This window comes from Fundulus heteroclitus, chromosome 20 (genome assembly GCF_011125445.2).
Source record: "Fundulus heteroclitus isolate FHET01 chromosome 20, MU-UCD_Fhet_4.1, whole genome shotgun sequence".
NCBI lineage: Eukaryota > Metazoa > Chordata > Actinopteri > Cyprinodontiformes > Fundulidae > Fundulus > Fundulus heteroclitus.
Window position 1 is genome coordinate 42,042,439 of NC_046380.1, and position 14,903 is coordinate 42,057,341.

At 40.1% G+C, this 14,903-nt stretch overlaps 1 protein-coding gene and 1 long non-coding RNA gene across 5 annotated transcripts in view; one reads left to right on the forward strand and one right to left on the reverse strand.

Annotated features, from left to right (window-relative positions):
* klhdc8a (kelch domain containing 8A) overlaps positions 1–14,903 on the reverse strand; it is a 209,318-nt gene that overhangs the window by 87,738 nt on the left and 106,677 nt on the right. The window contains exon 1 of one of the 4 annotated variants that reach the window (XM_036151253.1): positions 13,938–13,975. The exons of the other annotated variants lie outside the window; for them this stretch is intronic. The gene's annotated coding sequence lies outside the window, so the exon portion shown is untranslated. Of the gene's footprint in view, positions 1–13,937; positions 13,976–14,903 lie in introns of those variants that run through there. 4 annotated transcript variants of the gene reach the window in all.
* LOC118567110 lies at positions 6,612–11,998 on the forward strand. The gene is made up of 2 exons (XR_004933486.1): positions 6,612–6,897; positions 11,573–11,998. It is a non-coding gene; the product is annotated as an uncharacterized LOC118567110 (long non-coding RNA).

The following is a 14,903-nucleotide window of genomic DNA, read 5'->3' on the forward strand; positions in this document are numbered from 1 at the left end:
CAGGCCAGGCTTGAACGTTCTTACTGAGTATTAGATGGAACCACTTCTTTCAAACAAGTAAAATCACTCCTGATTGGTTGGCAGATCCCCAATAACTTATTTACATATATATATTTATATATTTATTTATATATATTTATTTATTATATATATATATATATATATATATATATATATATATATATATATATATATATATATATATATATATATTTATTCATTCATATTATGCTGTATATTCATGTTATCCTATGTAGGCTACTACACTATTATTAGGCTACCATCAAGGACATGAATGAATTTATACAGGAAATGAACATTTGCCAGGAAGATGTTTATGCAAAGAAAGAGCTTTATTAAAACAAAACACCTATATACAACGCGAGGATCCAAAAATTACAACCCCGTGAACTGTCCGTTTGCCTCCTCTGGGTTGTAGGTAACTGCTGGCAGCGTTCTTTCTGAGGCAGGTCCGATGTGCAGACGCCTACTGTGCGTGGCTCTGTACTTCGGCGTCGCCTCTAACCGGGACTGCAGCTTCACACAGAGTTCAGAGAGATCCGGTGTTGTGCGCAATTCTGTTCCCCCGTGAAAATCTGTTTCCCCTGTGTCGGGAATGCGCTTTGCAGCCGTTTTCCCAGCGCTTCTAATTGATTTCTCGGTAAAACAACTCATATAATCATGTCAAGGTTGTAACAGTCAGTTTAATTGGCAGTTGTTTACAAAATTGTAGAATAAAAATAAATAAACTATGTCTTCTTACGCTGTATTGTGTTATTATAAATGGCAAGATAAACGGTCTTTTTCCAACTTTTGTCACTTTAACCTGACAAATAAAAGTAAGCCATAAAACACTATTCCAGCACCTACTGTGTGTTTATGATTTTACATTGCTGAAAGAGGAGGATGGGATGGGCGGCTGATAGCAGGACACAAACATTATGGCTGTTTCTCAATTCACGAGAATGCGAGCGCGTTCTCGTGAATTGAGAAACAGCCTAAGACTTCCTGAAAACACAAGAGTGTAGACTTCCCAGTACATCCGTTTGTAATATAAAATATGACAGTTTACTGGATTAAGGAAATTTCTAGTATACTACATCCTATCACACATAATTTTTGAGAATTTAGAAACATTTGCTCTTTATTTCCCAAAGTTTTCGGGAGATGTCTGAAAGACCGTTTATTTATTTTTATTTTACAATTTTGTAAACAGCTGCCGCTTAAACTGAATGTTACAACCTAGACATGATTATAGGATTTGTTTTACCGAGAAATCAACTAGAAGCGCCGGGAAAACGGCTGCAAAGTGCGCTCCCGACACAGGGGAAACAGAATTGCGCACAACACCGGCCTACGAAATGGCGGCGGCCGTCCAATCCATCCAGAGACCACGCCAACAACGCCATCTTCTTCGCCAGGCTGGAAAACAATTAAATGAGAGTGGTATGAATAAAAATCAAACGCAAGTCACAATAACATTAAACAAGGAAGGAGAAGCAGTAAAAACAATTCACTTACAGATAATGTCGTCTTTATCAACATCGTGTAAATCTGGAATTGCAGACATTGCTCCGAGCAAATAGGAGGTCACCGCCTCGCTCCGGTTCATAGCGCCTGCAATTTGTCTCCGAGTTGTGAAGACGGCATACTGCTTCCTGTAAATGAAAATACACTTTAATAAAGCTTGTTCTTTTGCAAGGCTACTAGGCTAATCTTAGATTTGGTTGTAGGCTAGGCTACTTTTAGCTTAGCTAGCAGTCACCGAACATATTCTTACCTAAGCTTGGGATTCTGCACCCGTCTTCTCTTATTGGAGTTAGTCTCTCCCGCACAGTTGTTCGACTGCAGAGCCGCCAACTTGTCCTCTATGGACAGCAACCTGGAGTTTACCGAATTCTGCAGTTAAGTGAACCGCTCATTCATATCGGCACTATTAGCTGACGAGACAGTCCACTTCTTCTTCTTCTTCTTCTTCTTTCGGTTTTTATGGCGGTTGACAACTAACTTTAATGGTGCATTACCGCCACCAACTGGACTGGAGTGTGGTACTGGAGTCTAACCTTCCCTAATAGGTTGCAAACAAATAAAACAAACACACAAACAAACATAACGAAACAAACCAATCAAAACAAAACAAACAAAAAGATCATACTAAATTATTTTAATTAGTCCTGTATTCCTCAGGAAGCCAATTACATAGTTTACACTCATTTCCCCTGTGTTTTTTTGCAGAATTTCTTCTAAGTTTAGCCTCATCTGTTCTCCTTGTAATTGTAAGACTAGTCTTTGTCTTTCTTCCTGATATTTATTACAGTGTACAATAACATGCTCTATAGTCTCTGGACTACCACAGAATTCAGTTGCCATCAGCATGCTTCTTCATTATTAACAAAGTTTTATTTAGACGTGTGTGTCCATACCTCATTCTAGAAAATACATCCTCCTCCTCCTTGCTTCTGTTTGTATTTCTGCTCTTTCCCACTTTATTCTGAATGTTATAGAACTGTCTTCCAGTCTGCCCACCGTCCCATAATGTTTGCCATTTACCCTTAACTATGTTTTTGACCATACTTTTAATTTCTTCTTTGCTGTAGTGCACTTCAACATCTATATTAGAATGTCTAGCTGCTTGCTTAGCACTTTTATCTGCTAACTCGTTTCCTATTACTCCTATATGAGCTGGTACAATACCAGAGTTATATTAATTCCTGACTTTATTAGATTATTTGCAGCTTGCAGTATATCATACACAATGTCTTGCCTTGATTTTGACTGAAATATTTTAATACTGATTAAAGCTGAGCTGGAATCTGAAGCAATTACTGCCTTCCTTGGCCTATTGACCTCCACCCAAAGCAAAGCTAGCCACACAGCAATCAATTCTGCTGTGTAAACTGCTAAATCATCACTCATTCTTTTTCCAACTTTAATGTTTAATTTTGGAATGACATAAGCAACACCCATTCTTTTATCAGTTAGTTTAGATGCATCTGTATATATAGTTAAATCCTCACCATACCTCTCCATTAAAGTGGGACTTATTTTTAGTTCATTAAACCCCATTTCATTTACTTTAACCTGAATGACCCAACCAAAACTTCTGACTTGAACATTTCCACGCTCTTGGCATTGCTTCAGTACCAACTGACTCATATGAGACAGTCCACTGATAGCAATCAGCAGTTTCTTCTCGTCAGTCTGCGGACTGGCTGAAAGTTGTAGATCGCGTCCAAGAGGAGTTGAAGGGGAGTTGAATGCGAGACATGGGTAAACTCCCCCTGCAACCCTGATTTGCATTTGTATAGCTCACAGCATTTTCATTTACATGTTAAAGCCTCCCCTAGAATTAGGAGGAGGGGGGGTCATGGGGGGACCACGCCAAGCAAGGCCCACGTCAATTTCTGATAATTCACGGCAGTTTTCGGTGTTGCCTGCAAATTACCGTGAACAGCCGTTAACCTGAACTTCCACGACAATCTACAGTGCCGCATAGTGACGAAAATCACACTTTTCATGCAGTGTGTTAATGGAAAGATGTTTCAAGATAAAGCATTTTCCCAGCTGTTTCACTCCGTGGGTTTCCACCTCATGCGCCACATGTTTGATTCTCTCGCTGGTCCGAGATTTGCGGAGCAACACCATCCCTGTGTTGAACAGGAGGTCGACTTTAAAAAGTACTTTTGAATTCCCTTTGATCAAATACTGAGAGCTGCCTTATCTCCCAGTGATTGTAAATGGGACCACGCTTTTGTTTCGCCGAACAAAGCAGCCGAAACGCCCAGAGAGATGAAGGGATTTTCCTCCCGTTTCCTCGCTGACCAAAGGACCGACCGCCAGAGCTGCTAAGACCAGATTCACGGACCCGAAACCCGGACCCTGCTGAGGCAATGTCAGAGTAAAGAAAAGATTCCCCTTTTTTATTTCTCTTTTCACCCATAAGGTGATATTACTTTAGTGCCTGGGCAGATTTAGGATTTTAGTTTAATGCTTGTTTACTCCAAGACGGAGTTGTTTTAACTGCTGAATATTTTCTGTTGTATGTGCATGCATTTTGTAAGTGATTTTGGCTGTGTTGATTTGTGGTTCTTATAAGTGGCTCCGCTGAGAGACGATTTTTTCATCTTTTTCCCCGTTTCTATCTTTCCTGTCCTCTTATCAGTTAAAGCTCTTTGTGAACCTTGGTTTGCGCTCCCCCTCTGATTTTTTCTTTCAGGCCGCCCCTTAATCAAGGTGCCAACCCACATTAGCGTAAGCGTTGATTACGTCACTAAGACCTCCCCCTTTACGTATCACACAAGGTGATGCGTAAGGGTCACGTGCTGTCATAGTCGCCATCTTGGACAGGTGCAGCATAGCTAAGCTGTAGCTAGCTTGTTGGAAAAACATTAAAACGTCCAGCTGGATTCTCAAAGCTGTTTGTCTTTTAATGCTGCTGCGTCAGTGCCGACGTCTTGAATGTGATGTTTAAACAACTGAGTGAACTAAGATTTGCTGCCTCTTATTGTAATCCATTTTTGACCTTTATTTTCACATATATTTTGCATGTTTAGTAGTGAGTAGAGATTCCACGGTTGTTGAATCAGAGAATTACTGTAACAGGGAATTGCTTTTGGTTCAATAAAAGCAACAACTTGTGGAATAGTAATTGTTTGTGTTCATTCCAATTCAGAGTTGCATGGTCTTTCAGAATACAGAGTTACCTCTTCTCGAGTTAACACCTGACATTAACACAGAGACATTATCATTAGATTGGTGATAGAGGAGTAACGGTTTAAACTCTAATTGCAGTTATAATTTGAGTTATCAACGCTGCTGGATAAATCTCATCGGCCAGGAACCGATCAGATCACCTTGTTCCAGCACAACTGAGTTCATAACGGCTAATTAATAAATGCATTATAAATGCATTATAAATGCATTATAATGTCATAAATTATTACAAGCTTACAGCCTGGTTTCACTACCATTTGAGCCATATTTAGTTTTAGCTACTATTTAAGTTTTAATTAGCTATTATTAAAAATTATAATACCAAATTATCATTAATAATAATAATCATATTCAAACAGCTTCTGGCATAACAAAGGTGAGCCAGAAGAAGATGAAAAAGATTAGAAACTGGCGCACAACTTCATCTTCAAACAAAAAAACAACCGTAAATATACACCCAACGCTATAGACAAGTGATATATTAAATAATTATTTTTGTTCTTTTTGTATTTTGGGAAAAATAGACAAAGAGCAACATATATGCTCATGCCTGTTATGTTGCTCACATAAAACTAAGAACAACATGTGTAATTTTGCTATAACTTGTGTTGGGAACCTATGACAATGTGTTGTGGGAAAGACTGATTCTGTATTCCTTATTTTGCTTATATTTGTGCTATTATCTGAGTTTGCAATATTATTTTGCTTCACACACTGCTGAGATGCTGGGAACGGTTTTTGTTTTGGAAACGGGACAAACAGCTCAGATGGGAGGAAGAAATGGCCACTCTCGCTCCCATCTGATACTTTGTTTATTGGTATAAATAGGAGGGAACCACCCTCAGTCGTTGAAGTCAGCCGTGGGTTGTATGGACGCCCTGCCGCGTGGATTGTGCTCTAACCGGACTGACCGTCTTCCCAGTCCTAACCATCGTAAGAGATGGAACAACACGCCTGTTTGAAAGCTTGTCGGCTTTAAGTGCTTGCTACTTTGCGTGTGCAAAGTGCTTGCTGTTTTGTGTTGCTGTGTTCTGTGGGGAATAATAAATGTGGGCCTTATATTCTAACAAAAACAGTGTTTGAGTCGTTATTTGTGTTTGCCGATCTCTCCCGATCCTGAAATAAACATTTCATAAAACATTTTGGCATTGTCGGCAGGATTGAGAAGAGACTGCAATGTACAAATATGGAAGTGAAGGTAGTACCGAGATGGGAACCCTTTCATTTTGCAGAGATAGCGCTGTGTTTGCGCGATAGTGGAGAAAACTGGAACCGTGGGATGCTCCGTAGACAGCGGGACCCAAAGACTTATTGGCAATGTTGCAGAAAATTGAAGTGCAAAAAAAAAAGGATCTGACGGCTGGATTGTAGTGCCGTTTGATCTGTGCCACTGCATGGAAACAGAAGCCGGCTAACAATTAAAAACTCAGCAGTTAAAAGAATAGAGCTGCAATCTGCTGAGTCGCTGTGTCGACAGCATCTGAAAGTGTTGAGTCACCAGCTGGAACAGATAACTAGTGTTGCAGGAAAGCTGTAGCTAGGGTTGTTGGAAAATGTGAATGTAATCATTTTATTTCTATCAAGTTACAGGTATTTGGTTTGTTTTAAGAGTTTGCTTTCAGGAAGGTTCTGTTGTATTTAACCTTTTGACAGGGAGAACAAATAGTTCTCCCAGATCAGGCCGCAACAAAGCTTGTTCCCATGTTTGTTTTCCACCCCCATGTTGTAAATTCCTGAAGCCTCCTGACCCTTTTTCAACCCTCATGTTGTAACCTCCTGACCCAACCCCCCTGACCCTTTTCTCCTGATGTGTGAAAATAAAAGCAAGAGGACAGAGATGACCCGGCGCAGACGTTCCTAAACCTTAAGGGAGTGTAGTTCTCCGTTTGGGTTCCTCTGTCCTTTTCTATAGAAATGTCTAAAACTTGTGTTGTGTGGTTTTCATTCTAGGATAAAAGGGGTTATCTTTAATAACCCTATCAGCCTGGTGCCGTGACGCGGATCCCAACATATCAGCTCGCTGACGAGAGGAGCGGACACGCTGAAACCCACCGGTGGTCTGAGTCAAGGACCTGTCTAAAGTCCCGGGAGGTAACTTCCTCGCTGGGCCAGCGTCATAGGTTAACTCCTTTCGCCAACAAGGGATTGACGGGATCCGACCGGGAGAAAAACACACCACAGCAAGTAAGTTTTAAAGCGATCGGTTAAAGTCCGTCGTTCAGGGTTTCGGGTGATTAAAAGTTCCCCGAACAGGTGTACAAGCGGTTTTAGTCCCTTGCAACGGGTGATTAAAAAAAAATCCCCGAGAAGTTAAATCGAGAGGTTTGAGTCCCTCGAAGCAATACGACCGGTTTTCAGTCCGTCGTAGAATTAAAGGTAGCTAAAAAACTCAGGTTAAAGTCCTGAACAGTACCTTAAAAGAAAACAAAAAACAAAACAGGATTAAGGTCCTGGAAGGTAGATAAACACAACGCAGAAGTAATTAGGATGGGTTCAGCACAAAGTAGAAAGGGAAATCCCAGAGGGGATGAAAAGTTTGTGTATCCAAGTAAATTTAAAATGTTATTGCAATAAATATTATCATATATATTTCTTAATATTAAAAATACTTGGAGAAGTGGAAGAAAAAGTATAAAATAGATGGTGTGTGTTGAAGGTGAATCAATGGAAAAACGTTGTGTGCCGGCCAAAAAATAAGCGCTAAGAAAGAAAAAAAAAGAGGGGAAATAAAAAATGTGTGTGTGTATGTCTATGTGTATGTGTGTATGTATGTATATAAATATATTTATAGCTATATAAGGGCTTGACGTTGCTCGCTGTAAGTTAATTCAAGCACAAAATAGGCAGGATGAGAGACAGCCTCGTGCAGCAGGAGGGGTTGGGTTGGCTGATGGAACGGTGGCGACTGCAGCGCCGCCGCGTCCAGCTGACAACCTTCCCCCAACACCTGTTGATCTCCCACAAAATTAGGCTCTAAATAAAAAAGAACTCGCCAGAACAATACTAAAGTAACGCAAACTATGGTAGCAACTGAAGAAGACAGACCACCACCGTATAATCTCTTAACCCCCCCCAAGGATATTTCAGATCTGTATGCAGACCTGGATGGACTGAGTAAATCAGATCATTCGTTATCTACAGACCGGTCCAAAGGATTGTATCCTATGGTGCAGCTCGCAAATGTCAATGTAGGAACACAGCAGCCTTAAACAATCCTAGTTTTCTGTCCGTGGTCGTTAGAAGAAGCTAGAAAGACTGTAGAAGGTGTAATTTCTCCGCAGGAAGATCCAGAATTATGGATCCAAGACATGGAGGGAATTTATAACTCATATGGTTTAAATGGACATGAGTTTGGACAAGCCTTACGGTTGTCAGTGGAAAAAAAAAAAAACATTGGGAAAAAATAAGGGCGAATTATACAGGCAGAACCCCACAAGGCGGAATATTTGAACATCAAGCGTAAGTGAACGAACAGAGACAGAAGTGGACAACTGTAGGGAGCAGTTTTCGCAGGAGGGCGGATAATTGGAAATTTGGGATCCATAAAACAATAAAAATACTTATATTTGTTAATGGAAGGTTTCCAGCCGCATATATCTGCGTGGGTTAAAAAACACAAAACACTTGGTTACACTGATAACGTCTAACGTAACCAGTTATGGAATAGGCCTATGTGCATCACGCCGAGAAACACGCTAAAAAGGGAGGTGGTGCGTCTGGAGGGGGGGGACACATTTTCTGGGCAGATCCTTCATGTGACCCAGAAGAAATATTTGCTTTCCAAGCCACCGGATCGCCTTGACAGCGTCGAGGAGGTTTCCGAGGAGGCAGGGGCGGTCCTAGCGACCGAGGGGGCTTTCAGCCCAAATCAGTAAAAACAGATGGGGGGTGCTGGAATTGCGGGTCACCCGACCATTTGGTCCAGGGAATGTCCCAATCAGATACAAGCACCTCATCTGCGGGGACAAGGAAGAGACCGCAGGGGCGGTTCTTCATATAAAATGTGACTAGGGGCCTAGAGCAAATGGGGACCCAGAGCATTAAAAACAGTAGATGTGTAAGGAGCATGGGAGCTATTATGCATTAAAAGAAAAACCATACATGCTTACAATTAATGGACAGCCAGTTACTCTTTTATGCAATTCATGAGCCTATAAAACATGTATAAAAGATAATTTAGGACTAAAAACTTCTAAAATGTCCATTTTTGTAAAATCAGCAAATGGTCAAACATCCCAAGAATGGATGTTAAAAGCATTAGAAATAAAAGACCCTCAAACAGGAAGAAAGGTTGTATGCTCTTGTAGTAATGTCACCAACTTGCCCCATTAATCTGTTAGGACAGGACTTAATGGAAAAATTAGGTATTGCAGTTTTTCCTACGCAGGATGGAATGAAAGCTGTCCGTGTAGAACATGTAATGTCGCTGCAACAAAATCCTCCTGTGTTTTATGCACTATGCTTACAGTCTCTGCTCCAAATAAAAGAAAAAAAAGTAAACTTATGCAAAATGCTAGAAGCACATTATCAAAACCAGAGGATGAAACTCGGTTAGCTGATCTACAAACCACTATGAATGTGTGCTTAACCCCAGATGAAAAGTTTGCAAAACAGTTTCTAAAACAGGAAACTACAATTGTGGCTATACAAAATATGTATACAGATGGGAGTTAATTTGCAACAGTTACTGTTATGCTTTCTACACAGATGGAAAAATTGTATGGCTTACCATGGGAACATTTTTTGTCATTGTTTAAGACCACTGAAGAGCAGTGGAGAGATACAGGCCCGCGTTTAAAAGCTGCAGAAAGACCGTCTGATTTTCAGCCGTGTCCACATAAAACAGGCTGGCTTTATAGCCGTAGTACAGAACTATGGAAACAGCCTCACAAAGTTCTGTTCGATGCAGAACCCCGTGTCCAAAATTTGGCATGAGACAAAATAGTCCAACATTCTTTGCTATCAGAATCCAATGAAAATGATTTAAAAAGTGTTCCAAGTGCTTTGTGGTCTACAGGGCCAACTGATGTAGGATTATTGACAACTGTAGAACCAGTTAAAATAGTTCCTAAATTAAAGTACAGGCTCCAGATAAAACAGTATGGGCTAAAATATGAAGAACAGGAGGGTATAATGGCAATTATAAACATTTCATTGGATGCAGGAATAATTAGACCATGTCCAGATTCTCAGTTTTTACTTTCAAGAAAGAGGAAAAAATATATGTAGAGACGCCTGCCACAGGGATTTGTAGACCGTTCTACAATTTTTATCCAGGCTATTTTAACATGCTTAAAAGCATGGAAATAAAGTATTAATGTACATAGGTGGCCTTCTAATTGCATTTAAATCAGCTGCTACATAATTTTGGCTAAGATAAGGGAAACAAAGTTATCAAAGATAAAATGCAGTGGGTGCAGAAACAAGTCCGTTACTTAGGCCATGTTATCTCAGAAGAAGGTAAAAAGATACAGGAAGTGAAGAATTGCTATAGTAAGTGAGCCTAAAAAAACAAATGATGTCTTTTTTAGGATTGTGTAATTATTGAAGAGTTTGGATTTGACATTGTGTAGAGAAAACTTAGCTTTCTTAAATTTTATTCATGACATGCTGATGGCCATGTCAGACACAATCCAGTGGACCTCAGAAGTAGAGCAGCAATTCACAGAGCTAAATGAAAACTTATCTCAGCAACTGTCTTAGCTCTAGTTTTACGACTTCTGTGTTGTTTACAGCCCCGTGGTGATAAGCTCAAACCTTAAGCAGCAGCGTTACCCCCATGTCTGCTAGCAGTTTGAGCAACTACAATGGCTGTAGAAAGTTCAGCTGAAGTGGTCTGGTTTCATTCAACCACTAGACCCCCATGTAGTAGATGTATTACAATTTGGTCTTTCTGATATTTGCCTAGAGCAAAAAACAGAGCAAATCATTGTTCTAGAAGTGTTGTTAATTAGACAAACAGCACCAACTGTAGAAAAACACATATGGGTAAAAAATGTAGCAACAATGAATCAGAAGGATTCTATAGTTTGTAACAAAGCAGTTCTCCCTAAAAGCTTATTCCAAGCAGCAGCTATTTTGAGCCATGGGCAATTGCCATGTCTCAAAAAGGGAGGGATAACTATAATACAGCAACATATAGATTTATTTCATAGGATTTAATTCATACAAAAAATATATATATATTTTTTGTAAAGCATGTGCGAGTAAGATTTGTGGTAAAAATTACCCTCAGGTTAATTTTATATCAGAAGAGTGAAGGTTTCCAGAACTAAAGGAACCTTTTGAAGTGATGCATATAGATTTTAATGAACTTACAAAGTGGCCCTTACAAATACTGTCTGGTAATGATTGATGCATTTTCAAAATGGGTTGAAATAGTTCCAGCAAAGCAAACAGATGCACTGACAGTAGCTAAAAGATAGATGCAAAGGTTTGGCATCCCACAGAAAATTTACAGTGAAAATGGTCCATATTTTCTGAATCAGGTGATTCAGCAAATTGGCAAGCAGGTTACAGATAACCTTAAAGAAACACACCGTGCCACAAAGTGCAGAACTTGTGAAAAGCACAAATGGGACATTTAAATCCAGGCTTAAAAAGTGCATGGAAGAAACAAAGAGGCCATGGCCAGAATGTCTGGACCTAGTAAAACTGTACATGAAAATAACTCCAACGAGCAGTGGTTTGACTCCATTTAAAAAAATATATAGCAGACCATATAAATTACTGCTGTTCACAATACAGACACCACCTAAGGAGGAAGGAAAAAACTCTAGCAGACTATATGAGAGAAATGTTGCAGTCTAAAAAAGTGTCCAATGCAAATTTACTGCCAGGAGAACCTTTGTCTCCACAGGATCCACAAGCAGTGAGACCAGGAGACTGGGTGTTTGTCAAAATCATCAGAAGGAAGGACTGGGCGAGCCAAAGTTGGGAAGGACCATTCCAAGAGCTCCTGACCATGCCAACAGCTGTAAAGATTGCTGAAAGACCATCCTGGAGTCACCTCAGCCACTGTAAATTACAGAGAGTGTTAAGTGCCTAAAGGTTGGAACAGTGGGGAAGTCCGATTTACAAAGGGGTTTGGTTTTTTAGGGCCACTCGTCTCAACGTCGGTGAAGAAACCAACTGATCCCTGTTCTTTAGAGTCCTTGGTAAAATTAACATCTCTGTTAACCTAGCAAAAAATGGCTGCCATGAAGATTTGGCTGGGAAATCTCCCAGACCATCACTCAGAGAACTTGTGGCAGATGTATGTGACGATGTTGGCTGAAGAGAAGAACATGAGTATATGCTACGTATGCTCAGTGATGCCCAAATCCACCAGACAACCCAACCTGTATGCTACGAGCATACCGGCAGGAGACGGAACATGTTTCCTGAGGACTGCCCTCGTACCTGTGTTTGTTTCTGACCACACTGTCATCATCTCAGCTCAAGCTGTGAAGGAAAATCATCCTTCTAATAGGAGGAGAAGAGAACTCAGCTCCAGCTCAGTGTTCCAACGCCATGATCCCATGTGGGGTTCCAACGTTCCCTCTGAACATAAGCACTGGCGTACAGGGAGTAAAATAGGACTTTCACTTTCCCGTGGTTTGGAGTTGGTAAATCTATGCTGATGATTGAGACATCGGACTATAGAATGAAGACCCTGGCAAACATGACGATGGACATCAATAAAGGACAAAACAAACAATTAAGTGAAATGCGTTTAATGGTACTGCAAAACAGAATGGTTTTGGACATGTTAACTGCTAGCCAAGGTGGCGTATGTGTAATGATTGGAATTTCCTGCTGTACATATATTTCTGATGCAAATGAAACTCATATTACTGAAGCTATGTCTGCCTTAAAGAATCTGCAACGAGCAATGTCCCAGGATGTTGTTCCTTTAAGTATGGACTTTCTCTCCTGGTTCTTTTCAGGACCATGGTGGCACCTTTTACTGAAAATAATGACACCCATTATTATTGTTCTTATTATTTTTTGTGTTTTTACTGCTTGTGTAATCCCATGCCTAAAGTATATGATTGCTAAAACTATGGGAAATGTAATGTTTCAATATCAAATGCTTTCACAAATCCCTTTTGAAGAAATACAACCTGTAGTTTAACTTTTCCCTTGTTAAATGCTTAACAAAATGACAGTCTCATTGAAAATGCAGAATGCAAGAAAAGAATACTTGAAGTAGGTTAAGTTAAGCTTTCAATAAAATTATTTAAAGGGGGGAAATGTTGGAAAATGTGAATGTAATCATTTTATTTCTATCAAGTTACAGATATTTGGTTTGTTTTAAGAGTTTGCTTTCAGGAAGGTTCTGTTGTATTTAACCTTTTGACAGGGAGAACAAATAGTTCTCCCAGATCAGGCCGCAACAAAGCTTGCTCCCATGTTTGTTTTCCACCCCCATGTTGTAAATTCCTGAAGCCTCCTGACCCTTTTTCAACCCTCATGTTGTAACCTCCTGACCCAACCCCCCTGACCCTTTTCTCCTGATGTGTGAAAATAAAAGCAAGAGGACAGAGATGACCCGGCGCAGACGTTCCTAAACCTTAAGGGAGTGTAGTTCTCCGTTTGGGTTCCTCTGTCCTTTTCTATAGAAATGTCTAAAACTTGTGTTGTGTGGTTTTCATTCTAGGATAAAAGGGGTTATCTTTAATAACCCTATCAAGGGTGTCTGTGGTAACAAGAAAGAAACAAAAATTCTGTAGGAAAAAAGTGTCAGCAGAAGACTGTCTTTTTCATATCTTGTCGGTTAAAATGGGTTCATTGTGTGTGAATGAGTAAAGGAGTGTGCTTTAATCCGCGGAGTGTGTGTGTAAATCTGTGTGTGTACCATGGACCGCGGAACGCATTTCAAATTGGTCGGGCCCATCAGGCAATACTCACAATACCACTACCCATCACATACGCACGCGCCCGCATACACATAAAACACCAGCATCCCCTTGATCACGCAACTGATTTGCATCACATGACACAAGACAAGCCAATCCATTTTTAGACACCAGAATTTATTGCTTTCTCATAGGCTGTGGTCCCTGAGCATGATAAATGTGTCTGCCATGTTATAATTAAAATCGGCACCGAATTTTTATTTAACTTTTTTTCTGACGTTCCAGCACACACGCCCCGGATTTATTTCCACTTACAATCATTATATTACAGGTAACACAATATTTACAGAATAAAAATACTTTGAAAAGAAAAGTCAAACTCACCCCTGCTCTAAATATTCCCGAAAAAGTGTCTCCGTCTGTCATTATGCTGGATGAAGTCCCTGGCTATCCTCAAAGCATCACTGTGGTCAAAAGATCCCTGTGTGTGTGGGCGCACATCAAGCTATTTAGTCTTTTCTGGGTCGTTGTTGATCTCAGATAGGTCTTGATACGACGGCGGGATGAGAAACACCTCTCAGCGCTTGACTAACTAGCTAACTAAGCTAACGAAGCAAACGAAGTAGCGGTCATAAGCAGCGCAGAGGTGGGAAAACTTTTGTTTACATCACATGACACAATCAGCCAATACATTTTTAGATGGGATGATTTATCGCTTTCTCATTGGAGAATGATGCTGCTGCCATAGACTACTGTGCATTTGAAAAAAATAGCTATTAAATATTTTAATTTTATTTATATATATTATTTTACATGTTTGATCATCAAAAGTAGGTAGGGCCGCGGCCCTACTGGCCCTACCCGTTCCGCGGTCCATGGTGTTTACTGTAGATTCATGTGTATTAGGGAGCTGAGAATAGTTCCGGAGCGTAAGAGACTTACGGTGGAAAATTACTGGAGTTTTGAGTTAACCCTCGAGAAACAAGTAAAAGTGTTCAGCATGGAGGGAGCATTTAATCAGGATATTCGTGAAAATCAATCAGCATGAATATCAGTGGGAGGACAGATTAAAGTTTTTATGTCCACAGGAGAGTGTTCTGCGTGCAAACAGCTGGTCAAAGCAGTTATATTGAAAAAAAAAAGAAAAGAAAACGGTTATTACGGAGATTTTGTTAAAATGTTTAGTAAAACAGTATATTAAGCGCATGAGACAGGTTAGAAGTTAGGAAAAGTTGCTGGATTTTTGGCAGAGAATTAAACATTTGTTTGAAAGATTTTAAAAAAAAGATTAGAACTGCTCTACAGCATTATCGATCAGCTATGCTTACTGTGATTCTGGAAGCTCCAGAT